The sequence below is a fragment of the Callorhinus ursinus genome, unplaced genomic scaffold (genome assembly GCF_003265705.2).
Source record: "Callorhinus ursinus isolate GAN/ISIS: 27379988/994484 unplaced genomic scaffold, GSC_fseal_2.0 scaffold31, whole genome shotgun sequence".
Taxonomy (NCBI): Eukaryota; Metazoa; Chordata; class Mammalia; order Carnivora; family Otariidae; genus Callorhinus; species Callorhinus ursinus.
Genome location: NW_027397093.1, coordinates 13,999,252 through 14,025,718, shown reverse-complemented (window position 1 = coordinate 14,025,718; position 26,467 = coordinate 13,999,252).

Genomic DNA, 26,467 nt, shown 5'->3' with positions numbered 1-26,467 from the left:
AAATGGCAGCCCTTTAAAGGACAGGAATGCAGGGCCCAGCACCAGTCTCATTGCAGTGGCCAACGTCAAGACTGCCTCTCTTCCCCGGCCAGCCATCTGGACTAGTCCAGCCCTCCTTCGGGGGATCAGTCAGCCCCATGCACCCAGAGTCCAGGGCTGGCCAGAGACCGTACCCATCAACCAACCCCTCCGCTTTGGGGGGCCTGTTCCAGCCATATGCTGTAGCCAGCAGCAGCCTCTCTCCCAGCCCAAGCTCCAACTGCCTTTCTCCTTCCTACCTCTGCCTTCAGCAGGTGGGAACCCTGCACAGCTGCACCCCAGGGCTTTCTCATCTCTGCCGTACTTTCTTCCAAGGCTGCTGAGGGGCTGGGCATCTCCACCTCCTCTCCTCTGAGCACGGCAACCTCAGAACCCCCTCTCCTAAGAGGGGCTGCCAGGTCCCATCCGACCAGAGCAACGCGGGAGGGTGGGCAGGGTGCCGGCAGAGGCAGGACCCATACCACTTGGCACCTGTGTCCGGGCTGGCAGCCTCGCACCCCGAGCGATGGCCGGCAGGTAACACCACAGAGGCAGACTGGTCCTCAGGGTGCCCCCAGAGTCCCTGTCCCCAGCCCAACTCAGGGAGGCACAGCCAGGCACCAGGCCCGGTCTTCTCCCAGCCCAGAGCAAGCACATCACCTAGAGAGGCAGTCTTCAGCCGCTGCTGTCAGGATACCAAGTCCCACGGTCCGAGGCTTCAGTCGCGTCTTTATCTTCAGCGTGCATGTACTCCCCAGGTCATGGCCATCCTAGAACCAGGAGTCTTCTTCAGCCCCAGCCAGTCATGCTCCTCACCCATTGGCCATGGCGCAAGGGGCTTCTCACCGGAGACCTGCTGCCAGCCTAGCGCTTTGAGGGGCAGAGAGGTGCCCCCTGAAGGTCCTGCTTGGCCTAGCGGGCAGCAAACCCACCTCTCAACCCTAAACGAGGCTCTGCCTGACGGTTTTTATAAGGCTCTGACCCTGCCTCTTCTAGAACGGTGGTTCTCATGCCCTTTCACATATATTAGAATCACCTGGAAGGCTTGTTAAAGCAAGATAGCTGGGCCCCATCCCCAGAGTTTCTGAGTTAGTAGGTCTGGGAGAAGACGCGAGAATTTGCATTTCAAACAAGTTTCCAAGTGGTACCAATATTGTGAGTGTGAGGCCCACACATTGAAAACTGCTGTTCTAGAGTTTCTGGCGATATAAAAGGCCTGTGTCTCCCCCTTTCGTGAAGATACTGTGGGGGAGCTGGATTTACAGGAAGAGTTTTAATGCTTTGGGGTTGATTCCTCAGGGTCGGATAAGGAGAGTGGCCTGTCTTGGGTTTGAAGGCCTTTGGGCCCCTAACTCCACAAACCCCCGGGGGCTACTGATATCTCTTGGGAACGGGAAGGCAGTGCTGGGCCTCCTGGAACAGAGGCATGGCAGAAGGGAGAAGACAAGCAAAGGAGGGCGTGAGGGATCTGGGGAGCACACTCGGGAAATTAGAGCAGGTGGTTCCCAGGCCCACCTCTGCCCCCAGCACCCCGGGACGTGGGTAAGTCACTCACGGGGTTGGACCACATCTGCTATTAGTTGGGCCAGCATTTGCTGAGTGCCTGTAGTGTGGTGGGCACTGCGCTGGGTGCCGGGAGGTGGCAGGAAAAGATGCAGCCCTTTGTTGCCTGGGGGGAGTGAGAGGAAAATGGGCAAAGGCAAGCAGCAGGGGGGAGCCCCTCCTGCTGCCCTCCGTGGGTCCTTGCACCCCGGAACCTGAAGAGAAGGAAAGGCAGCCAGAGGGGAAGGTCAGCCCAGTCCTGAGGCAAGCCATCTCCCCAGCTCAGAAAACAGGCACACCAGCTTTCCAGGGGAAAGGGTGATACTTTGATGCAAAATCCAGCTTTGGAACCGAATTCTCCCTACCCCAGCTAGGCTCGTTCTGAGGCAAATTGCAGACTGTGTGTTTTATTATTTATTTGGAGCTTACAGTGGACCACGTGTCACACTGATGCCCAGGCTCCATCCCAGACCAGTGGAAGCAGACTCTCTGGGGGCAGAACCCAGGCCTCAGGAGGCTCTCTGGGCAGAATCCTTGGTTGGTTACTTGGAGAATCACTGGTCTAGATTAGGAGGAAAAAGATTCCCAAAGAGACCAGCAGAGATGGGCAGTTCCAGTGCAAGGGAGAGGCAGGGGCAGATGGCGGTCTTGGAAAGGTGAGACCACCCCATGTGACTACTGGCGGGGCAGGAGTGACAGAGTAGAAATGTGGGTCGGGCCCAGTTTTGCCAAGGGCCTTCCTTGCCCAGCCGAGGAACTTGGCTCTATCTTCGCGGCCAGTGGGGAGCCATTGAAGGTCTCTGAGGAGGGGCACTCCGTGTCAAAGTTGAGTACCAGCCGCAGCAGCCTCAGCTTCCTCCTGCCTCTTTTCTCCCTCCTAGATTTTACTGTTTGTATCATGTGATAAAAAAAAACGGAAAGGGCTTGGTCTCAGGAGCCCATCCTGTCAGGAGACGCCACTTTGGGAAGACACAAGGCTCAGGATGACGACTGTCAGCGCTGACTCCTGCCCCTTCAAAACCATTAAAGATCTCTGGTATGGCCTCGGGCAGGTGGGTTAGCGTCTCCGAGCCCAGTGGGCACAGACAGCTCGTCCTGCCTGCCCAGGACTCCAGTGCATGTGAAGGAGCAGGCTTTGAAAAAGTGGAAGCAGGGCCCTGAACAAGTTACAGTCAGTATCCTTTGCAGGAGGTGCACAGGGGCCAAGGAAGGGGACGATTCAGAGAACATTTGAGCGAGATCACCTCCTGCTAAGTCCCAAACCTGGGGAAAAGCGTCAGGGCAGGTGGAGTAAACACATCTATTTTTCATGATCCCGAGCTCAAATGTGAGAAAACAGTAGCAGTGGTGATGTGGGGTAGAAAGCAGCTGAAACATTGATAAGAGCCAGATTAATATTGCAGGAGGGCCAGGCCGCAGGTATGGAGGCAGGACCCCAGGGTGCTCCTCCCACGAGAGGCTTACCTGAAAAAAATACAATTGCCCACGGGGCTGTCGGCGGAGCTACCTGAGGACTACAGGCCTGGGGCTGGGCAGGGCATGTGATGAGGCGTGTACCCTTCAGCATGCAAGCCTCCATTTTGCTGTGTGACCTGAGCACGCGGCATCACCTCTCTGGGCCTCATCGGTGCCAATTCACCTGCTGCCCCTAATTAGGCTAGACCTTGAACCTTCACTGGGGTTATTAACTCATTACTCTGATCAAGTTGGCATCTATGAAGGACTACGTGGTCTAAAGTCGTAAGAAGAGTCTAAAATGAATGATGAGAAATAAAAGAGCAATTTAAATAACCAGAAGCCTTCGAAGTGCGTGCCCAGGCTCCCTGTCCCACCTCAGCCAGCAGGGTGCTCCCCAAGCAGCCAGCCCCAGGACAGCCCTGCTTCCGGTCCTGCCTGACCCGCCAGAGTCTAGCTCCTGGCCTGGGATGAGTCCCTTGAGGCCTAGCTCTGGAAACCGGCTGCCCCCGCTTACAAGTCTTGTCCCAGGAGGGCTTCAACTCTGACTGTGCAGGCTGGGGATGAACCAGCAGCCCCACGGGGAGGCCCCTCCCCCAGGAGACCTCAGTCCCCACCCCCCCCCCCCCCCCCCCCAGCTCCCTCGCTAAATGTCCGGGAGCTAGAGCCTCACCTCAGCTTTCTTGTTCTGTCTCCTTTTCTAACGCTGGTTTTTTTTTTCTTCAAACCAGTATGTCACATCAAACAGCCTAGCAGGTCATCTTCTTTTAACAACTGCCATGTTTCTGTCCCCAGCCAAGACATCAGGGAAATGGAATGGTAATCAAGAAACTTGTCTTCTCTTTCTACTCTTTCTCCTTTGCGCAAATGCTTCCTGAGACCCTAGCATGAGCCGGGCTCTTCCCAGTATGCCGTCTGCCTCGATAGCCACAGTAGCGCTCCCAGGAGGAGGAGACCAGGCTCTGAGCGTCAGGATGTTGGCAGAGCCAGGACCCCAAAGCAGGCTGCTGGTGCCCAGAGCTGTGTTCTTCCCCAGTGGCTCCACCACTATGGGGGCAAAGCGCCACTATGGCCTCACTCTTCCCCTCTGGGCCATGGCTACGTTTGTTCTGCCCTGCGCCCGTCAGGGTGCTCTTGAGGAACTTGGGAGGCAGTGACCGTGAAGGCCCCAGCAGACCTCCCTGTGCCTTCATCCCAGCTTTGCAGATGGTGCACAGGCTTCCCTCCATGGGAATGACACTGTTCCTCTCCAACCCACGGGAAGCCAGTCCCACTCCAGACAGGATGAGAAGCCAGAAACGGGAGATCTAAAACCTACCTTGGGGAAGAAGAACGCAGTGAGGGATTAAAATTTGGAACTTGAGACACTTAAGTTTGAATGATGGCTCTCACATTCACCATCTCACTGTCTGTGTGACCTTGGGTAAGTTGCTTAACTTCTCTGAGACTGTTTGTTTATTGTTTATTATTACGTTTTTCCCTCTTAAGTGGAATCTCCTTATATGGGGGATCTCTTTGCTTGTTTTTCCTGTCACATGTGAAGGGCTTCCAAAGAGTGAACCCACCTGAAGAGTGGCCTATAGACCCTGGGGAGACCTGTGTGTGTGTGTGTGTGTGTGTGTGTTACTGTCCCTTCCTTTAACTCCCGGAAGGCGCATCTGAGACTTTTCTTCTCCAACCCCAAACTGTCCGGCTTTACACCTGCTGAAAGCCAAGCCCCTAGACTCTGCCACCCTGTCTGGAACTTTGGAATATTTCCACACTAGCCATAGAGCTGGCAGGAGTCTCATCAAGCATGCAGTCCAGCACTCCTCTTGTACAGAGGGGACATGAGGGTCCAGAGAAGAGAAAGCGTGCGATTCAAACAACCAGGCAGGGCCGGGACCAGACCAGGGTCCCTGACTCCCATTCCAAAGCTCCTTTGGTTGCTCTGTGCTCGCTAGAACTGTTCTTTCCTTGGAAAAACACAGAGAAAGCTACCACTCTGTAGGCCAGACTAGTAGCTGGGGCCAGATTTGGACCACTGATGGACATGCTTTGCCAGCATGTCCTTAAATCCTTTTGGTATTTTAAATTTTTACCCCACATTTAGAAGCCAAAGATTTTTCACAGAAAGCCACAGTCACATGTCTCCTTGATTGCTAGGTGAATATGGTGACACTAGACCCATGTACCCACGTGACATCTTTTGAAGTAGTCAAGTGGTAGCCACCCATTTGAGATGGAATGTGCATCTCTACTTCTCCACAATCCCCACTACTCCTTATAGCCTCACACCCAGGCAGCTTTCTTCACTGGACATTACCTGCCTGTCCCCCAGAGGAGGGCTTTTGAGGGCAGGATCTGTGTGTCCCTTTGTTCTCTCCCTCTTTCTATCCAGCCTCCAAAGTGTCTGGCCCAGGGCAATAGGGTATAACCCCAGTCACATGTCTCCTCTGCAGAATGCTTACAAAATGCTTTCCCAGCTTTCCAAGGCAATAGCACACCTGCCTACCAAACCACAGCAAAGTGTGGTGGCAAGGGGTGCGGTGGGTGGTAGCAGCCCCATTTTATAGGTGAGGAAACTGATTGGCAAGTGGCTGTGGGATTGGAGCTGCTGAATAAACTGGCAGGTGCCCGTTAGCATAGGCTTTGGGGGCCCTCCTTACCTGTCGGAATACCAGAACTGAGGGGCGGGCTCTGCCTGGAGGGGTTGAGGCAAGGCCTGGTCTGGCTGCAGGATCTGGAAGAGGCAACTCTGTGAGGCAGGCAGAGCTGGCCTTCCAGCCTGACACCATCCTTTCCCACCCTGGCCAGCCCGGCTCTTCTCTGGAGCTACCGGGGGGTCCTGCTGGGGGAGGAAGGGTGAGCAGCTCAGGCCGGGACCCAGCCCCGCATACGTTAGGAGTAACACAATTGTGTGAGATTGTAGAACATTATTGCCTGTGCATTATTGATAGTTATTGTACCCTGCAAGCCATAAATTATTGACGGGACTGAGAGAATGGCGAAGTGGGGGCTGCGGCCTGGGCCGTGGGGCGGGGGGAGGGTGTTGGGGGGTAGCACATGTACAATGCCCGCCACAGTGAGGACCCAAGCTGGGGGGAGGAATACACCTATGTGCACCCCCAGGCAGCAAAGTAATACGTGTGTCTCTCTTTCCTTCGCTCTCCACCCAGTTTTCCTCGATTTCCCATTCCTAGGCACCTTCACTTCCTCCCTCCTCCTCCCCCTGCTCTCCGGCCTGCTCTCTCTGGCAGACAGTTGACATCTAAAAGAGGCCTCAAGGACAATTCCAGGTGCTGGCCACCCAAGTGTTGGAGGCATAGTGGCCCGAGATGGGGAGAAGCTAGGGAACAGACATTTGGCTGTTGTCGCAGGGTTAAGTTTGAGAAAACTGTCAGCCATCCAGGTGGAGGTGGAGAGGCGCTTCATTACCACAATTGTGGTGATCGCTCAGTGGGTGCCAAGAGCTTTAGGGGTGTTCCCTTCATCCTCACAGCAACGATGGGGGGAACTACAGAAAGGTTAAGGCACAGGTCCAAGGTCACGCCGCTAGTGAGTAGCAGAACCAGGAGCGAAGCCCAGGTAGTTAGACCCCAAGCCTGGGCTCTTAACCATCCCACCGGGTCTGTGAGTGACTGTCCCCGAATGAGGAGATTAGAGGAGGACATTTTTTATTTGCTTTTTGTGCTTATCTCTATTTCCCAAATTTTCTACAATGAATATGCATTGGTTTGTAATCAGAAAAAACACACACAACAAATTACTTTTTTAATAGCATCTCCCCTCCTCCCAAGTCCCTTGATGCCGCTAACCTATCCCCTCCCCAACGGCTTGGTAGCCCCCAGGGTCATTCTCCAAGCAGGCGGGAGGAGGGGGAAGGAGGCAGCTGACCCCACGCAGACCCCCTCCTGCACGCTGGAGGAGGAGGTCAACACGATGTCACCACCTCCGTCTACCTCATCCAAGTCCAGGGCCGGGAGCAAAGGTACTGGGCCCGGGGCGCCTCTGGCCTCTCTGCCAGGCCTGGCAGTTTCTCTGTTGGCCCCTCAAGGACTGAGGGTCAGCCCTAAACTCAGCTCTATCTGCCTGCAGCAGCTGGGCTGACAGCTGGGCCCAGGGCCAGGCCAGTACTGCGGAAGGCACTCTGTAAGCCATTGCCAGCCCCGACTGTTCCCCGGAGAACACCATTCTCGTCTCTCAGTACCGAGTTCCCCGTATTAATTAGTGGTCCCAGCCTGGAAGTGCAGGACCTTGACTCTCACGCACACAGCTCCAGGAAAGAGAGTTTCCTATGCCTCACTACTCCTGGCTCTCCCTGGAAAGACGGCGGGTCATCCGGGAGGGGGGGAGAGCCTGGGGCGGAGGCTGCTGCCGGCGCGCACCTTCCCAGCAGTGGGCACGGAGCCCAGCACCATCCACACCATCACCCAGGCCTCTCGGTGGGCGTGGCAAAGAGTGACGTAGATCTTTGTGTGCTGACCTCAAATAGTATCAGTGTGGTAATGCTAAGTGGAAAACCAAATTGCATCCACATATAAAGCATATACCCATTGTGTTTTTACAAATAGGTATTTTAGCCAGGTTCATATAAATGACATGTCTGCATCATCTTCAGATTGGAGAAGCACCCCCTGAAACGGCTCACAGAGGTTAGGAGGTCGGTTGTCTGCAGTGGCTGGCTGGGTGAGGACAGCAGTAAGGGAGAATGAACACATCTTGTTTTACATAATCCAAAAAAAGAAGTGATGACATTATGGGTTATTTTTTTCCCACCCAGAATAAATAAAACTTTAAAAAGAACTAAACATGGTGGGCACGCTTCTGCCTCCAGACTCTAGCAACTACTAGCCATCCTCATGTCTGGAGAATGAGTGCTCCGTTGCTCCCGCCTGGGAGCTGTGTCCCTCTCCGGGGAGGGTCGGCCACACCCTTGGAGACGGCTGGCCAGCCGTCACGGCGGCCAGGTGGCTCTGGGCTCCTTGGCAAGACCGGCCTTGGCCCTGGCCCATCCTTCAGCAGTGATGTCAGAGACACCCCCTGGGTCCCCGCCTCCCTCCCCGGATCCTTCTATGGCATTGCCACCCAGTGCCTCATGGATCCATGCTGAGGACAGGGACTTCGGACCTACTCATAGGGGACCGAGTCTGCCTTCCTCCGACTCATCAAGCCCCTGATATGTGCCAGACGTTATGCTGGGTGCCTCCATTGCACCATCTAAACATGGTTATGTCACTCTTCTCCAGGGGGAAGGATGAGACAGTTAGAGGCACAGCCAGGGATGAAGTAGACCTGTCCGGTTTGGAAATGCACAGGAAACATACCTATTGTTATACATACATCTGTCTTCCCACAGAAGACAGAGGGAGAGTGAGTGTTTTCTTGAAAGGCTTGGAGACAATGATCCATTCATTCCATGTTTGGAGCTGGTAGGACATCGTATAAGCTCATAGGCCAGAATGGGGCACAAAGTCCCCCCAAGGGGAAGGAACTGAAGGAGGCAGTTGGTCCTTGTTGGACGGAGAATTGATGGAGGAGGAGCTGGTGGTGCTCTGGGGGCGTACACACTACAAAAGGGCCTCAGCTTCCCTCTGGGTTGAATGGGACATCTGTAGCAACGGCCTGGGGCAGGGCTGAGCAAATGCTCCAGGTGTTTAAGAAGCAGCCTCAGGTGTGCACTGGATTGGGCATGCCTACCCTGATGTCTCCGCTCAATGCAGGTCACCATCTGCAAAGAATGAGAAGATCCCGCTGGGCAGATGGAGAGACTGAAGCCCGGAAAGGTTGTTGTGGGGGAACTACCACACCTCTCTGGGTGAGCCTCATGCCTCCTGTGATCTCCCACCGTGCCCCCCACTGCTCCTCTCTCTGCTTCTGAGTTCAGCCTTCTGAAGGAGGAGAGCAAGCTGTGTGGGCCGTCCCCCTCTGCAGGCAAAGCTGGAAAGCCCTGGAGAAGGAAGTGCATGAGAGTGCCCAGCACCAGGTCTTAGAGCATTGTCGTTGTGCCTGCCTCCCCTTGTCTGGCCCAGCTCCAGGAGGGTGCAGGAGACGGGCTGTGGGATGAGATCTGGGGAAAGGGAAGGGAACTCTTGGTCCCAGCTCTGCTACCAACTTTCCGTGTGGTGACAGAGGGCCCTGGCAGGCTGTTGGGACAGGAGATGACAGGCCACAGTGAGAGTCAGGGACTGGTCGGGATGGGGGTGCGCGTGCCATGCCCCCTGCTGGTGCGGGTGGCCAAGGTGGGGGCCGGGAAGGGGGCTAGTCTTACCCATGTGGAAGGGAGGAGAGGGAGCACCTGTGTGAAGGGACAGGAGGCCTGGTCCCCGGGCACATTCAGGGGGGCCGAAGGGAAGGGGCGCATGAGCAGTGGGCCAGAAGCAAATGGTATCTGTGTCGTCCCATGCGGCAGCCCCTGACCACAAGTGGCCACGGAGCACTGGAAACGTGGCCACACTGACTAAGGAACTGAAACTTCAGTTTTCATTTTAGTTCGTTTTTTTAGAATTTAATTTTAATTCATTTCCATTTAAAATTGAATTTAAATTTTAAAACTGATACTTGATTCACTTATTGGAAAACTTTTTAGTATGTTTACAACAACACAGGTACTTCGCCGCAGTAAATTGTATGAACTATAAACACTGATCAAGTATTTCAGTTGAAAATGTAAAGTTCAAACTGAGACATACTTTAAGTGTAAAATACACGCCAGATTTTGAAGAGTTAGTATAAAAAAAAGAATGTGATAACCAATTTTTATATTGGTTACATGTTGAAATAAAAATGTGTCAGGCATATCGAGTTCAATAAAATATATCAAATTAATTCCACTTGTTTCTTTCTACTTTTGAAAATGTAGCTGCTAGAAAATTTTAAATTACCTATGTGACTTGCGTTATATTTTAGCTGGACAGAGCTGAAAGTCTGGAATGCTGGCCTAAATTTAGCAGGAAAATATGCATTATCCATTATGTGACTCTGATATGAGTAGCCCTGGGACGTCATCCTCGCTCCCTAAGACTGAGGAGGGCCCCTCTGTGTGCTTCCAGAGTACCCCATGTGCATCTCAACATTGGAAAAAAAAAAGCGCTATGACTCTAAGGCTTTATACGTGTATTTTATTCAATATGCGCAGAGTCTGTGTGTGAGTTGGGGTTCTGCTTCTAGGCTCTGGTGCCCCGCACCACCATCCTGAGCTGTCAGCAGGCCCCGTGCCCAGAGTGTCCTAAATCCAACCAGGCGTGAAAAGCCTCTACCTCTCCTGCCTCCCGGCACAGACAAGACCAAGGCAGAGTCATCAGCCCAGGACTCTGCATGCTTCCAGTGGCCGGGTGCGGGCAGGGGGGGTTCCCAGGGGAGCACAGCATGACACACGTCAGACCTGTCCCCTCCGATGCTGTAGAGGGACATACAGGCCAGTGAAGTAGGACCCCAGTCTCTGCCGTGTAATATCTGGGCTTGGGCCACCAGTGTGCAGGGCCCACTCAGGCTCCCAAGCCTGCCAGAAACTCCCTAGATCCGCATAGATTTTCCCGAGGGGAGAGGACCCTGAGGGATGAGGAGGCTGGACCCATGTCTTCCCCAGGCCCAGGGAGGAACCAGATCGACTTGCCTGTCTTGTTACATTTCTCTCTGTCCCTAGTTTGTCTGGATCCTTTTCATGGGGCAGATTTTCGCACAGTCCTTGAAACCACCTTTGACCTGGTCTTCGTCATAGAGAGAGAACATAAAGGCCAAAATTCCAGACCAGGCAGTTTCTCGGGGCTGCAGTGTGAAACAGAAATTGCTGTGTGGCCTTGGGAGAGTCACTTTGCTTCTCTGTGCCTGTTTTCCCAAGTGGGAAGACAATCCTGGAGGCCCCTCGTCTGCCCCACACCTGAGGTGGAGAAGACCTCTATGGAGACAAGAAACACTGGGGAGGAAGCCCTGCATGTGCAAGCACGTAAAGATAGGAGACCTGAGCCCATGGCTGATGACCCGGTCCCAGAACCATCGCGTGAGGGTAGCAGATACTCCAGGGAGAGATGGTTTTGCCAAGCGAGGTGTTACGTGAAAGCTACAAGCAACCTGCTCCCCACTTCTCTTCAAAGACTCCTCTCTCCTTTCTCTCCCACTCTCCCCACTTTGGGCACTTACCTGCTTCTCTGTACAGGAATAGACTCATCTTTTCATTTATTCAGTCAACAAACATCAATTTAATATTTATTATTATGAAAATTGCCTGGTACAACGTCGAGAGCTCGCTAGATTTTGTAATTATTTTAATCATCGTCTTCTATGTCAGGTGCTGAGCACGCTCTGCCCCTATAGACCAAGTGCTTCCCTGAGGGCTCTCACCTACTAAATATCCTCTCCCTGGACCTAACGGCCCCAGGGATGGTGCGGATGGTGCCTGCGCAGCCTCACAGAGGGGCCCCTCCTGCCTCCTCTATCTTTGCAAAGTTTCCCCCCATGCGTGCCCCCTAACAGGATCACTGTGGTCTCCAAACTTCTCTCTCTAGCAGTGGGACCCTTTCTTTAAACAGATGGCCTAATGTGTAAGCCAGCTCCTGGTGAGGGGGTGGGGTTCTGGAATCCTCCTACCCAACACCCACCCCCATCCCACTCTGTAGCAGCTTCTTAGATACTGCTGCAGAAGCCCGGGACGCCCCAGAACACAGATCAAAAGTTACTGGGGTGAGGAAAGACTGGGAGTCAGAAAGTTAGGGCTACATAGCACAGGCCATTGTCGTGCTGTGCAACTTCAGGCAAATTACTACCCTCTCTGAGCTTCCGGACCATTTTGGTCCAGCAAGGAGGTTGGATGGGTGAGTCAGAAGAGATGGCCACGATCCTACAATGGGGTGAAGGGAGAGAATTAGCACGAGTAGGGGTGAGACAGCCGCCCAGCCCTTCCAGAAACAGGTGACCAGGGAGCAGCCACATCTCTTCCCCATCGGGAGTGAGTCTTCCTCTGGAGTGAGTCACTGCACACCAGGAAGGCTTTGAGGTCCTGCTTAGACACTAACTGCCCCAAAATATGTCTCCTCTAGTCTTTCACAATGTCTAAAATTCCACCATTAGCACTGCATCCCTTTGGATCCCCGGTACTTTATGTTCCACTCAGATCTCAGGAAAATACGAAAGGCTATATATAAGAAACCGAAATAGCTCATCAGATAAGACCTTGGTGAACATAAGCTGGCAGAGATGGGCTTGGTTTGGCAGTCAAGGGGGTCAGCCCAAGAACCAAAGCCCAACTTTGCCAACTTCATCATGACCATCGGGCAGACCAGCTTGGCCTTCTGCCCCACTTCGAGACCCACGCGGTGCAGCCAAGCTTGCCCTGCAAACTCACCTCCCACCGCAGCCCTGTTCCTGCCTCTCTGCCCCGCCACCACGCTGTGCTGATGGAACCGAAGTTCTAGCACCGAGTGCTGGCTGGGCGCCGTTCTCTGTGCCAGGGATTGGGCCATGAGAGGACAGCCAGCACCCTGCCCTCAGACACACGGTAAACAAGTAAGCAAATAAACAAGGCTGCTGCAGATTGGGCAAGTGGTATGATCAGGTTAATGCTTTCAAGGGTCACTGGTCGCTGGATGGACAAGGGATTTGTAGGGGGACAAGAGGAGAGCCATTTGTCCAGGAAGCTGGAAAAGGGGCTGACAGCCGCCCAGTCGGATCCCCCATTTCACAACTGGAGAGACTGGGACCCAGAGAGGGAAGTGGCAGCAGGATGGTGTAGTGAAAACAGTCTGGGCTGATTTGCCTCATCTGAAACCCCAGCCTGAATGTTATTCCCTGGGTGGCCTCATTGAAGTTCTCTAGCCTCCCCGAGCGCCACCTCCCACATCTGCTAGGGGGCCTCTCACGCCCCCTTTCGGGGGCCATGAGCATGGACGAGATGACGCGTGTGGATAGCCCAGAGCATAGTAGGTGCTCGGTAAACGGGGCTATTAGCATTGCCCTCGGCATCCGGGTGACCCGCCCAAGGTCACACAGGGAGTGAGCGGACAAGCCAAAACTGGACTCCTGACCTCCCAGTGCCCTGTCCACCCCGGCGAGATCCAGCCAGCTCTCTCAGTGGAGTTTCCAGGGCAGATGACGGAAGGTGGAAAAAATTAATAGGACATTATGCAATTGACTAACATCAGGATAAGCGATTTTTTAAAAGGAGGGCGGGGAGGAAAGTGCCTCAGAGGACACACTCTCTTCACGAGCTACTGCTCTGTTTCCCAGTGTGTTTTTCCCTGAGGTAAGCTCAGTGAGAAATACAGTAAATTACTGTTCAGCAGGAAAAGACCATCCCAGCCGGTGGGGAGCCCTCCTCCCTGAGCACAACCACCAGGAAGGGAGCTCACTTCTCCAACCAGAATGCTTGAAGTCAGCAGGAGAGTCCAGCCAGACCCACAGGCCTGCTGGGACAGCCTCGGGGAGGACAGAGGTCCAGTGGAGGGGCTAGCTGGCACCACGGCACCTGCCTGGGGCCGTGTAGAGAGGACGGTGTTGAGTGACTGTGGAGCCTGACTCCCGACACTCCCTTCACGAGCCGACTGTCTTTAGCCGGTGACCCAACTGCTGTGAGCCTCAGGGTCTCCATCCATAACCACCGAGCTGGGAGCACCCTTCGGTTGGTGCAAGGAGTCTCCATCCATAACCACCGAGCTGGTAGCACCCTTCGGTTGGTGCAAGGAGTCTCCATCCATAACCACCGAGCTGGTAGCACCCTTCGGTTGGTGCAAGGAGGCTGCCGGATCCCATGGGACCACGTTATCGAGGTGCCCAGGAGCCCAGGAGGGACTCAAGGCTTGCTTGCCTCCCTGTGGAGGGCCCCCCTTTGGAGAGTGAGGAGGGATGTGGTTCCTGGAAGGTGAGAACAGGATGGGACTGGGGAGTGGGAGCAGAAGGAGCAAGATGGGGTAACTGCTTCTCTGCGTGGGCCGGGGGGGGGGGGGCAGCTGCCGAGCCCCTACTAGAAGGGCCCCGGAGGGAAGAGGCTCAGGTATTGAGGGAGCACAGAGAGGGGAGTGAGGGACGTGTGTTTGGTGGTATGTTCGAGTTCAGAAAGTGGCACTTTCTTAAGGTGCTTAGATTAGCTTCCAGGGGCGGCCACAACAAAGTGCCCCAGACTAGGGAGCTGAAAATGACACTTACTGTCCCACAGTTCTGGAAGCTGGAAGTCTGAGATCAAGGTGTGGGCAGGGCGGTGGTCCCTCGGACACTGGGTAGAAACCCTCGTGGGCTCTGCGTTGCTTCTGGGGACAGCCAGCAGTCCTCGGACCTTCCTGGCTTGTGGCTGGGTCCCCTGATCCTCCATCTTCACAGGGCGTGCTCACAACATCTGCCCCGTGTGCGTCTGGGTCTGGAGAATTCCTCCTTCTTGTATGGACATCAGTCATGCTGCATTAGGGCCCACCCAAATGACCTCATCTTAAATTGGTCACACCTGCAAAGACCCTATTTCCAAATAAGGTCACGCTCTGAGTTAATGGCAGTTAGGACTTCAACATACCTTTTTGTGAGGCTAGGAGGACACAGTGCAAGCCATAACAATGCTCTCAGACATACTGATCTATTTAAGCTTGGGGAGAAGTGCCAGTTGTCCATATCAAGCAATATTTTTTGTGTGACAGCTTGGACAAGGGGCAGGTAGCTATTACGGGGGGGGGGGCTAAAGGCCCTGCAAGGCCTCCTTTGTCGCTGCCCCTACTAAGGGACGGGACTAAGGCAGTCCCTCCAGGAGAGACAGGGACTTTGACCGCGGAGGCCTAGAATAATTAAGACTGAAAAGAGTTACTGTGTGTCAGGCCCCTACTGGTCATATCACAAAGTTCATCTCATTTCCCTCTCAAAATGACCCCATGAGGCAGGCATTGTGCCCACTCCCTGGATGGGGAGTGGAGGGTGAGACAGGCTAGGGGTCTTGACCAAAGTCACACAAGTGTTTGTGATGATGAGTACCAGGGGATGTATGCAAGTGTTGAATCACTATATTGTACACCTGAAACTAATGTAACACTGTATGTTGACCCTACTGGAATTAAAATTAAATTAAATTAAATTTTTTAAAAATCAGCCCAAGTGTCAAGGAGAGGAGCTCGGCTCCCAGCCCAAGCAGCCTGGTGCCACACCTACGGGTTTCACCCCTGAGCCCACTGCCTTCCCGCAGGAGGAGCCCACCGGGAGGTCCTTCTTGTCAAGGACCTTCGGTGTCAAGGCCTTGCAGAACCACATCCAAAGGTGAACCAAAGACCATCTGAAAGGGCAGCCAAACCCTCTCCCTGGTCAATAGCAAGGTCCAACAGCTGATCATTGCACTTGAGGTTGGGGAGAGCACTAATCATAGGTGGACTCAATCTAATTACCGCTAAAGCCCAGCACCCATCAATTCAACCTGAGAAGAGCATGGTCCTACCCCAAGACAGAGGAAAGTGTTGACCGCTCTATGAAAGATACAAGCAAATGAAGTAAAATTATATTTCAGTCCTCACATTTTTTCTAGGTAGTATTCATAAAAAATAAAAGTACTTTAATACCTATGAGGAAGTAGGAAAATCGGCAGCACTGTGCTGGAACCAGCTCTGCTCCCCAGAGCCAGTGAGCACATCTTTTCATAACTCTGCTCGGATTCGTCACTATGTAATGCTGATAACCTGAACTCAGAGGTGGGGGGAGTATTTACACAACCGACGTTGGCAAGCACTGCCAATCAGGGCCGCTGGGACTGTTTGTTCTTCTTTTTCTTCTCCCTCTAAGAGCTGGCTTTGGGCTATTATAAATTATATTTTTTAAAGTTTTGATTTACAATTGTTCATTGCCAGTATATAGAAATACAATTGATTTCTAAATATATTGATCTTATATCTGGCAACCTTGCTAAATTTACTTCTTAATTCTTGTAGCGTTTTTTTTTTTGAGAGAGAGTGAGAGCGAGCTGGGTAGGGGAGGGGCAGAGGGAGAAGGAGAGAAAGATTGTTAAGCAGGCTCCACACCCAGTGGGGAGGCCGGCACAGGGCTCAGTCTCACAACCTGAGATCACGACCTGAGCCAAAATCAAGTCAGATGCTTAACCAAATGAGCCACCCAGGTGCCCCCATTCTTGCAGCTTTTTTATAGATTCCATCAGATTTTTTGCAGAGACCATCATGTTGCTTACAAATAAAGACAGTTGTATTCACGTCTTACCAATTCGCTTGCCTTTTATTTCTTTTCCTTGCCTAATTGTACTGGCTAGAACCTATATAACTTTTCAGTTTTATTGAGATGTAATTGACATTCAAAATTGTGAAAGTTTAAGGTGTTCAACCTGTTGATTTGATATACCCTTTATTGCAAAATGATTACCACCTTCATCATGTTATATAATTAACATTTCTTTTTTTATGGTGAGAACACTTAAGACCTTCTCTCTTAACAACTTTCAAGTATATAATATAGTACTATTACCTATAATCACTGTGGTGTACATTAGATCCCTGGAACTTAATTCATCTCATAACTGGAAGTTTGTACCCTTTGCCCACTATTTCCCTGTCCACTCCGCGCCGCCCCCCCCGCAGCCCCTGGCAACCACCATTCTACTCTGTGTTTCTATGCATTTGGCTTTTTTAGATTCTCCATGCAAGTGAGATCATGCAGTATTTGTCTTTCTCTGTCTGACTTACTTCACTTAGCATAACGGCCTTAAGATTCATCTGTGTTGTTGCAAATAGCAGGATGTCTTTTTTTCTCAGCCAGTGCATATATCATATATATATAAGGTATATATATATATCTCAAAAGTGTATATATATTTCAATTATATAAATGTATGTCTCTCTCAAATCTCAAGTAAGAAAACAAATAGCCAATTGAAAGAGGAACAAAAGACTTAAACAGATATTTCAACATACCTAGTAGAATGGCTACAATTAAAAACACTGACCATAACCAACATTGGCAAGAATGTGGAAAAAGTGGAAATCTCATGCTCTACTGGTGGGAATGGAAAAGGGTACAACCACTTTGGAAAACAGTTTATCAGTATCTTTAAATATACACCTAGTGTTTAATCCAGATATTCCATCCCTATATATTTACCCAAGAGAAATGAAAGCACATATCCGTATAAAGACTCGCACACAGGGGCGCCTGGCTGGCTCAGTCGGTACAACATGCAACTCTTGATCTTGGGGTCATGATTTTGAGACCTACATTGGGTGTAGAGATAACTTAAAAAAAAAAAAAGACTTGCATACAAATTCTTGTGGTAGGTTTTTTTAATAATAACTAGAAACAACCCATACATCTGGCAACAGGTGATTAGATAAACAAATCATGGTATATCCATATAATATGTTATTACTCAGTAACAAAAAGGAACAGACCACTGATACACTTAACAACGGGGATGAATCTCAAAATTAGTATATGAGAGGAAGAAACCAAACAAAAGAAGAGTACATTTTGTGTGACTCCATGTTTAGAAAATGCAGACTAACAGACAGTGAAAGAAAGCAGGTCAGTGTTTGCTTGGGAGGCTGGGGAAGACCGAGAGGCAGGAGGGAGGGGTTACAACGGAACCTAAGGAAACTTGTAGGAGTGATAGATAACAGTCACATAACAGTTTTGATGAGATCATGGCTCCATGGGTGTATAAGGGTCTAAATTTATAAGATATACATATCAAATATGTGCAGTTTATTATACATTGACATATATTTAGATTTCAATAAAACTGTTCAAATTGTTTAGAGTGTATGCTATGGTCCATACGTACAACAAATATGTAAAGCTTATATTGATGAATTTGATAGATTTGTTTGCCTTTTCTCTTATTGCTCAAGGCAACTATATTTTCTATTTACAATATTGTGCTGTAACATATAAACCAAGTTTTTCTTATCATGTAAGAAAAAGTTGTTGCTATGGTTATACCAGACAAAGCAGCCTTCAAAACAACGTGTTACCAGCAATAAAAAGACATTACGCCATGATAAATGGTCAATTTATCAGGAAGACTTGACCTTCCTAAATGTCTATGTTCTCAATAATGGAGCTTCAAAGTACATGAAGTGACTACTCAGAAAATTAAAGGAAGAAGAGAGAAATTATATTTGAATATTTTAACATTATTCTTTCAACATGTGAATAAGTAGATTAAAAAGGATTTGAACAAAGGAAATAGATTTAAGCACAACTATCAATTTGTCAGTTGCTTTCAATAAACTACCTGACATTTATAGAATACTCATAGAATATTACATTTAACAATTATAGAAGATACATTATTTATATATGTACACAGAATATTCAAGATATTATACGTGATACATTATTATTATAGATATATTCATGAAGAAAAATTATAATAAATTTAAAGGGCCGAAGTCATGAAAAGTTTGTTCTGTGACCATGTTTGGATGAACTAAATATCAGTAACAAAAAGGTATCTGGAAAATACCACATATTTGGAAATTATACAGCACACTCCTAAATAATTCATTGGTCAAAGAATAATGCCCCGGGAAATTAGGTAATATTTTGAACTAAGTGAAATTGATTTGAGATCTTTTTCTCTTTCCCAACATAAGTATTCAGTGTTATAAATTTCCCTCTCAGCACTGCTTTAGCTGCATCTTCACAATTATGTTGTACTTCCATTACAGTGCAGTTCTAAGTATTTTTTTTCAAGTGTTAGGAGATTTTTCTGTTATCTTTCTGTTATTGATTGCCAGTTTGATTCCCCTCGTGGTCAGACTACATGATTTCAATTCTTTTAATTTGTTGGGATTTGTTTTAAAGACGAGGATAAGGAATACTTTTGTGAATTTTCCATGAGCACCTGAAAAGAACGTAATATTCAGCTATTTGGGTAGAGTGTTTTATAAATCCCTATTAGATCTGTTGGCTGATGCTATTGCTCATTTTTTCTATATCCCTGTTGATTTTCTGTCTGGTGGAGAGAAAGGGATGTTAAAGTCTCCAGCTGTAACTGCAGGTAGGTCTATTTCCATTTCTCCTTCCAGTTTTGTCAGTTTGTACTTCATATATTTTGCAGCTCTGTTGTCTGGTGCATACGCATGAAGGATTTCTATATATTCTTGGTGTGTTGTCCCTTTTATCAATATTTAACGTCCTTCTTTGTCCCTGGTATTTCCTTTGCTCGGAAGTCCACTTGATATTATTAATATATCCACTTTGCCTTTTTAAAAATATTTTATTTATTTACTGAGAGAGAGAGAGCACAAGCAGAGTGGAGGGGCAGAGGCAGCGGGAGAGAGACTCTCAAGCGGACTCCACACTGGACACAGAGCCCAATGCAGGGCTCAATCCCAAGACCCTGAGATCACAACCTGAGCCAAAATCAAGAGTTGGACACTTAACCGACTAAGCCACCCAGGTGCCGTTCCACCCTGCCTTTTTAAAATTAGTATTTGCACAGTACATTTTCCCCTTTTTACTTTCAACCTACCTATATAGCTACATGTGAAGTGGGTTTTTTGCAGACGCCACATAATTAGGTAATTTTTTTATCCACTGTGCAAATCTCTTTTAATTGATGTATTTCGATGACTTACATTTAACGTAATTATTGATACGTTACGGCTTACATCTACCACTTTATTATTTGGCTTATTTTTTCACTCTTTCTTATTCCTTTGTCCCCCGCCCCTTTTTTTCCTCCTTGTAGGTTATTTGAATAAACTGAATGAAATTGAAAAGAAAACATATCCAAATTAATGGAATGCAAATAAAGTGCTGCTAAGTAGAAAGTATAGCTTTAACTGCTTATGTTAGATAGGAACAAAGCTAAATATCAATGATCCAAGCATCCACGTTAAGAAGAAAAGAAGAGCAAGCTCCACAGTAAGTAGAAGAAAAGAATTAATAGAGTGAAAAGCAATCATATAAAAAATAGATAAAAGAAAAATTCATCAAAGACAAATATGACCATTTGAAAGATTAAAAAAGGTTTTATCAAAAGACTGACAACCCCTTAGCTAGGTTGAACAAGAAAAAAAAAAGAGAGAGCCAAGGACACTCAAATTACCAATACCAAAAACCAAAGAGGACATATCATTATAGGTTCCATCCTAAAACCCTACACAAATAAATATGAAAATTTAGATGAAATGAAAAAATTCCATCAAAGTACAGCTTATCAGAAGTGGCCCAAGAAGAAGTAGCAAATATTAATGGGCCCAAGTCTGTTAAAGAATTGGATTAACAACCAACACCTCCAACAAAGAAAACAGTTCTCTCAAGTGGCTTCCCTGGTGAAGTCTTTCAACTGTGTAAGGAAGAAATATACCAATCTCACATAAATTTTTTCCAAAACTAGAAAAGGAAGAAATGCTTCCTACTCATTTCACGATACCAGCATGACCTTCCACTAAAACCTCACAAAAATATTACAAAAAATAAAAGTACAGATCAACATTTCCTCATGAACATCAGTGTGAAGATTCCTTAACAAAATATTGGCAAGTTGAATTCAGAATGTGGCTTATCCCAGGAATGAGAGGCTAGTTTCTCACTTGAAAATAAATCACTGGGGGCACCTGGGTGGCTCAGATGGTTGGGTGTCTGCCTTCGGCTCAGGTCGTGATCCCAGGGTCCTGGGATCGAGCCCCGCATCGGGCTCCTGGCTCAGCGGGGAGACTGCCTTTCCTTCTTCCCCTGCTCGTGCTCTGTCTCTCTATATCTCTCTGTCTCAAATGAATAAATAAAACCTTAAAAAAAAGAGAGAAGAAATCACTGTAATTCACCACATTAACAGAAGAAGGAGGAAAAAATTATGATCATCTCAATTAATGCAGAAAAAGTATTTGACAAAATCTAATACCCATTCATGATACTTAAAAATCTTAGCAAAGTAGGAATAAAATAGAAGGGAATTTCCTCAATATGGTGACAGATCGCTATGGAAAGCTGACAGTTAACATCCTACTTAATGATGATATATGAATGCTGTCCCCCCACGATCCAGAACATGTGAAGAATGTCTGTTCTCATCACTTCTGTTTAATATTGTACTGAAGGTTTTAGCCAGTACAATAAGGCATGAGAAATAAACACAATTCATAACGATTGGAATGGAATGAGTAAAATGCTTTTTATTCACAGATGATATGTTTGTGTATGAACAGAATCCAGAAGAATTGAGACTAAAACAACAGTATTGATTACTGAATCTAGTAACTCACAGTGTACAAGGTCATTATGCAAAACTCAGTTGTATTTTTATACAGTTAGAAAATGAGACTAAAACCATTTTAATAGCATAAAAACCCATAGGATTTATAGGAATAAATTTAATAAAAATGTACAAGGTCTTTACATTAAAAATGACAGGTTAATGCTCAGAGAAATTAAGAAAATGAAGAGGTACGCCTGATTGCAGATTGAAAACTCAGTGTTAAGATGTCAGTTCTCCCCAAACTGGTCTATACATTTGATGACATCTTATCAAAATCCTAACCTTTTTAATGGAAATTAACTAATTGATTCTAAAGGTAATGGAAATGGTAATGATCTAGAAAAGCCAAAATAATATTGAAAAAAAAAAAAAAAGAATAGAGAGCTCATAGATTAACTGTAAACCCCTGGTGGTAAAGATGGTGTGGTATTGGGGTAAGGATAGACAAACGGATTAATGAAACAGAACAGAGGATCCAGAAATAGATTCACACTTACACAGTTCAGTGATTTTTGATAAAGGGGACCAAAGCAATTCAATAGGGAGAGGAAAGTCTTTTCAAAAACATGGTGCTGAAACAAGTGGATAATGAGATGGGGGAGAAAATGACCCTTGACCTCCACCCCACACTATACATTAAAAATAATTAGAGACAGATAATAGACTTAAACATAAATGCTAATTACTATAAACCTTCTGGAAGGAAACAGGAGAATATCTCTATGACACAAAACGCAGTAATCATAAAAGAAGAAATGTAAAGCACAGATCTTTATCAAAATTGAAAATGTTGGTTCTTTAAAACACACTGTTGACAAAATGAAAAACCAAACAACAGACCACTGGGAGGAAATATTCACAGCACATCTATCTGACAAAGGATGTGCATTCAGAATGTTCAAGGAAGTCCTACAAATCAACATTAAAACACGAGAAACATCCCAATAAAGATCGGGCAATAAGTTTGAACAGATCCTTCATAAAAGAAGACATACAAATGGCTAATAAGCACATGAAAAGGTGACCAGCATCAGTAGTCATCAGAGAAGCGCCAATTAAAACTAAATTGAGATACCACTTTACACCCACTGGCTTCATTAAAAACACTGACAATATCAAATGCTGGTGAGAATTGTGAAACTGGAGCACTCATACACCAAAGGTGGGAGTACAAAGTGAAATAATCACTTGGGAAAAACAGTTTTGGCAGTTTTCTATAAAATTAAATATATACTTACCTGAGGACCCAGCAATTTCACTCCTGTTTACTGCAGGAAAATGGAAACAGGTTTCCAAAAAGAAAAAAATTTGTTCAAGAATATTCACAGAAGCCTTATTCATACTAGAATAAAATGGGAAACAATCCAAATGTCCATTACAAGAGAATGAATAAACAAATTATGGTGTGTTCAAATAATTAATACTATTTAATAATAATAAGGAACAAACTTCCGTTACCACAACAACCTGGAATGGATCTCAGTCATTATGGTGATCAAAAAGAGTCAGTCGGCTACATATTATCTGATTGCATGCATGTGCATTCAGGAATAAGCAAAGTTCATCTACGCTGGTAGAAATCAGGGTGAGGATTGACTGGGAAGGAGGCAAGGGAGTTTTGAGATGATGGAGATGTTCCTATCTTGATTGGGATTATGGTTCCTCAGTGTGTTCACTTGTCAAATGTCATAGAACTCTACACTCCAGATCTGTGCATTTCATTGTATGTAAATTACATCTCAACCAAATTCTTTAAAAGACAGAAGAGGAAGTAGTGGGCAGGAAAGTGGGTATAGTGCTAGTTCTTGAACGTTTGTTTCCTCGAACTTGAACTTCTCCACCGTTTGGGATCTCCTGGTTCCAACAGGTCACCCCAGCCAGGCAACACTGGTCTACTTCCCGACTTCTGCACAGGTCCTTGAGTGATGGTATCTGGACAGCAATCACTGGAATGTTTTACAGCTCTTAACTGGGAGCAGAAGTTTTGACTTGTTTAAAAAATCTCTCACCCTACAACTTGCCTAACTACTTAAAAAGCTTAGCCATTTTAAGAAATAATGTGTATACACACATGCACACTGACAGAGTCTGCTTAAAAGTTGCCGACGGTGATAAAGAGTCATCAGGAACAGCAGACCTAGAAGCAACCAATGAAAAGCTAAATCGGTCCAAATTCATAGTTCATGGTGGAATCGATTTTATGGCAAAAGAGTGGAACAAAAAGAATCTAAATATCCAGAACCAGATGAGCTGACTGCTGATATTACAAAAAAGAGCAGAGGATGTGACGTGGAGTGCTCACCATATGGCCTTTCACTGTAGCATCAGCATTCAACAGAAAGGAAAGGTCTACACTATCCCTCTCCCCAAACACACACACACACACACACACACACACACACACACACACACACACACTCAGTCTACTCTACTCCACTCCCATATTCTTTCCTTTCCCTCTTCCTCCAATTAAGATCTCTGTGGCCCGTGCATCCAGTTCACGGGAGGACCACCTCAAGAAGACTTTCCATGGAAGAATTTCCTTGGCATTTATCCTGAAAATCATAGTGAGTTACCTTCAAAAGAACCAGCTACTGAAAATCCATAAGCACAGAATCCCAGAAACACGGGAATGTTGTCTCTCTTACAAATTAATTTTGAATTATCTCTCATTTTTGGTTTAAAGAACTGCTAGAACTTAAGCAATTCTACTTTTGCCCAAATGAAAACTTTACAGAGTTATAATTATCAAGATAGTGATTTGTAAATAAAGTTGATTTAAATATTAATCTCAGCGAGTGAATTATCTTGTGCTCTCTGGATAGTATAAATATAGCATTCAGTTCGATTAGCAGCCCATTATTACATGAACAATACTGGAAGCATAACATGAGCAGTTCTGAAATTGGACATATTTGAAATGGCAAAAGGCATTTCTATATGCCAAGCGCTGTATTGTTATAGTTTTAAGACCAATGTGAAGTGCCTTGATGTTTTCATTAGACAAAGCAACCTGGTGTTACCTGAACACATTTAAACTGGAATGTTTAAAACAGAGAACAAGGGAGTTTAAAAGGTCTACCTTGCTATTTTAATCATCTCCTTAGACCGTACCCTCTCCAGAGATTATTCACTACTCATAACTCCAGACAGGATCAGAAGAGGCTGGTACTGTGGACCAGTCAACGCTCAAGGTCAGTCCTGGCCAGCTGTCCCTGGCTCTCCCCCAGCCTCAGTTTCCATTTCAGTAAGTCCAGGATCAACACTAACCTCCAAGAACAATGGAGAGGAACAACAGGAAATCACGCTGTTGAAAGAACTACCCAGGGACACTGAGGTGGTCCCTTGTGTGTGTCGGCCCTGCAGGCTCTGAAACCAGACTGCCCGGGGTTTCAGTCTGGCCTCTTGTCTCCTGCTAAGCAGGGAAATCTGAGTCACAGTTTTCTCATTTTTAAAATGGAGATAAGCAGAGCATCCACTTCACGGCTTATCATGGAGAATTGAAGGAACTGATTCTAGTAGAGCTCTTGGCATGGCGTCTGGCTCCCTGTAATTGCTTGGTGTTCGTTAGGTGGCTTTGTTCATTTTTAAGACAGCGGCCACTCCTCTAAGCACTGGTCAGTCCTGCATTCACACAGGTATGTTGGGAAGTCCACAGGCACCCCTAACTCACCACGTCCAGATTCTCCACCTTCTCCCCAACCCACCCCTCCTCCTCTTTTCACTCTTGCTTTCATTGCAACCCTGCCTTCCCCTGTTAGCCCCCCCCAGCCCCCATTCTCTCCCCTAACCCCAAGTTCCCATACTCAAAGAGGCCCAGAGTCCAGAGTCTTCTTTCTCCCTCTGAGTCCTTACCACCTGCAGCCCCAGGCCGGGTCTCCTTGCCCCAGGCACAAACCCCACTGGCTTCCCTGCCCTGGGCTGTCCCCCTTAGTCTGCCCCTACAACACCCCAGCCTGAAAGATGCTCCCACAGCTGGGCTCCCATCAGGCTCTCTCCAGCTCAGTCAGCACCCATGACTCCCCATGTCCTACAGAATCAATTTCTAGCATAGCAGGCCCTGCCTTTGCTGGGAGATTCCCCCTCCTGCTTTCTCTGCTCTTTTGTCCCCTGGTGGAAGGACAAGGGCCTGGCCACGCCCTGACCGCACCATCCACATTCCTGGCCCTACATCTTTCTCACACATTCCCTGGAATGCAAGCCTCTTCCAGGTTTATGGTTTCCTTCCCACCCTGGGTCTGGAGCCTAGCACTCTCTCTTCAGAGCTGATAAAGCCCCTCTGGGCAGTACTGAGATTTGCCAGCCAGACTGGGGCATATCCCAGCCCCGGCTCCACAGCCTTTCCCCCGTCCTGTAAGCAGGACAGGTTACCTAATTTGTAGGACCCAGTGCAAAATTATTCCGAACAGGGCTCCTTGTTCAAAAATTATTAAGAATTTTGGGGCACCTGGGTGGCTCAATAGGTTAAGTGTCTGCCTTCAGCTCAGGTCATGATCTCAGGGTCCTGGGATTGAGCCTCTCCTTGGGCTCCCTGCTCAGGCTGGAGTCTGCTTCTCCCTCTGCCTGCCACTCCCCCTGCTCATGCTCTCTTGTGCTCTCTCTCAAAAAAAATAAAGTCTTTTAAAAAATTATTAAGAATTTTTAAGATGGACAAACCCCAACTGAGGGACATTCCACAAAATACCTGATCAATAAATCTCAAAACCATCAAGATCACAAAAACAAAGTCTGAGAAACTATCACAGCCAAAAGAAGCCTCTGAGGTCATGATCACTATGTGTAATGTGGCATGCTGGATAGGATCCTGGAACAGAAAAAGGATATTAGGTAAAAACTAAGAAAATATGAATGAAGTTTAGTTCACAAATAATATATCAGTATCGGTTCATTAATTGTAGCAAATATACTACATATGGATATGAAATACTAATAGTAGGGGAAATAAGGTGAGGGCTATATGGGAACTTTCTATATTACATCTGCAATTTTTCTGTATATCTAAAACTGTTTTAAAATTCAAAGTTTTCTTTTTTTTTAATTAACAGCACCAACAAAGAATTTTGAGATGGCAACAAGCAGAGAAAATGAGTAAATTGTCTAAGACAGAGCCAGGATTTAAAGCCGGATCTGCCTGACCCCAAGGCTTTTGTGACTAACTGCTTCTGTTGCCTGAACCCCAGGGAGAAGGCCCTCCCCTGGGGACAAGAGAAAAGATGTGTGTGGGGTAGGGAGTGGGAGGGGGGCTGTCACAGTATTTAGCTGAGGTTAAGAGCCCAAGCTTGACGGTCACGTAGTGTTATGATTCCATTT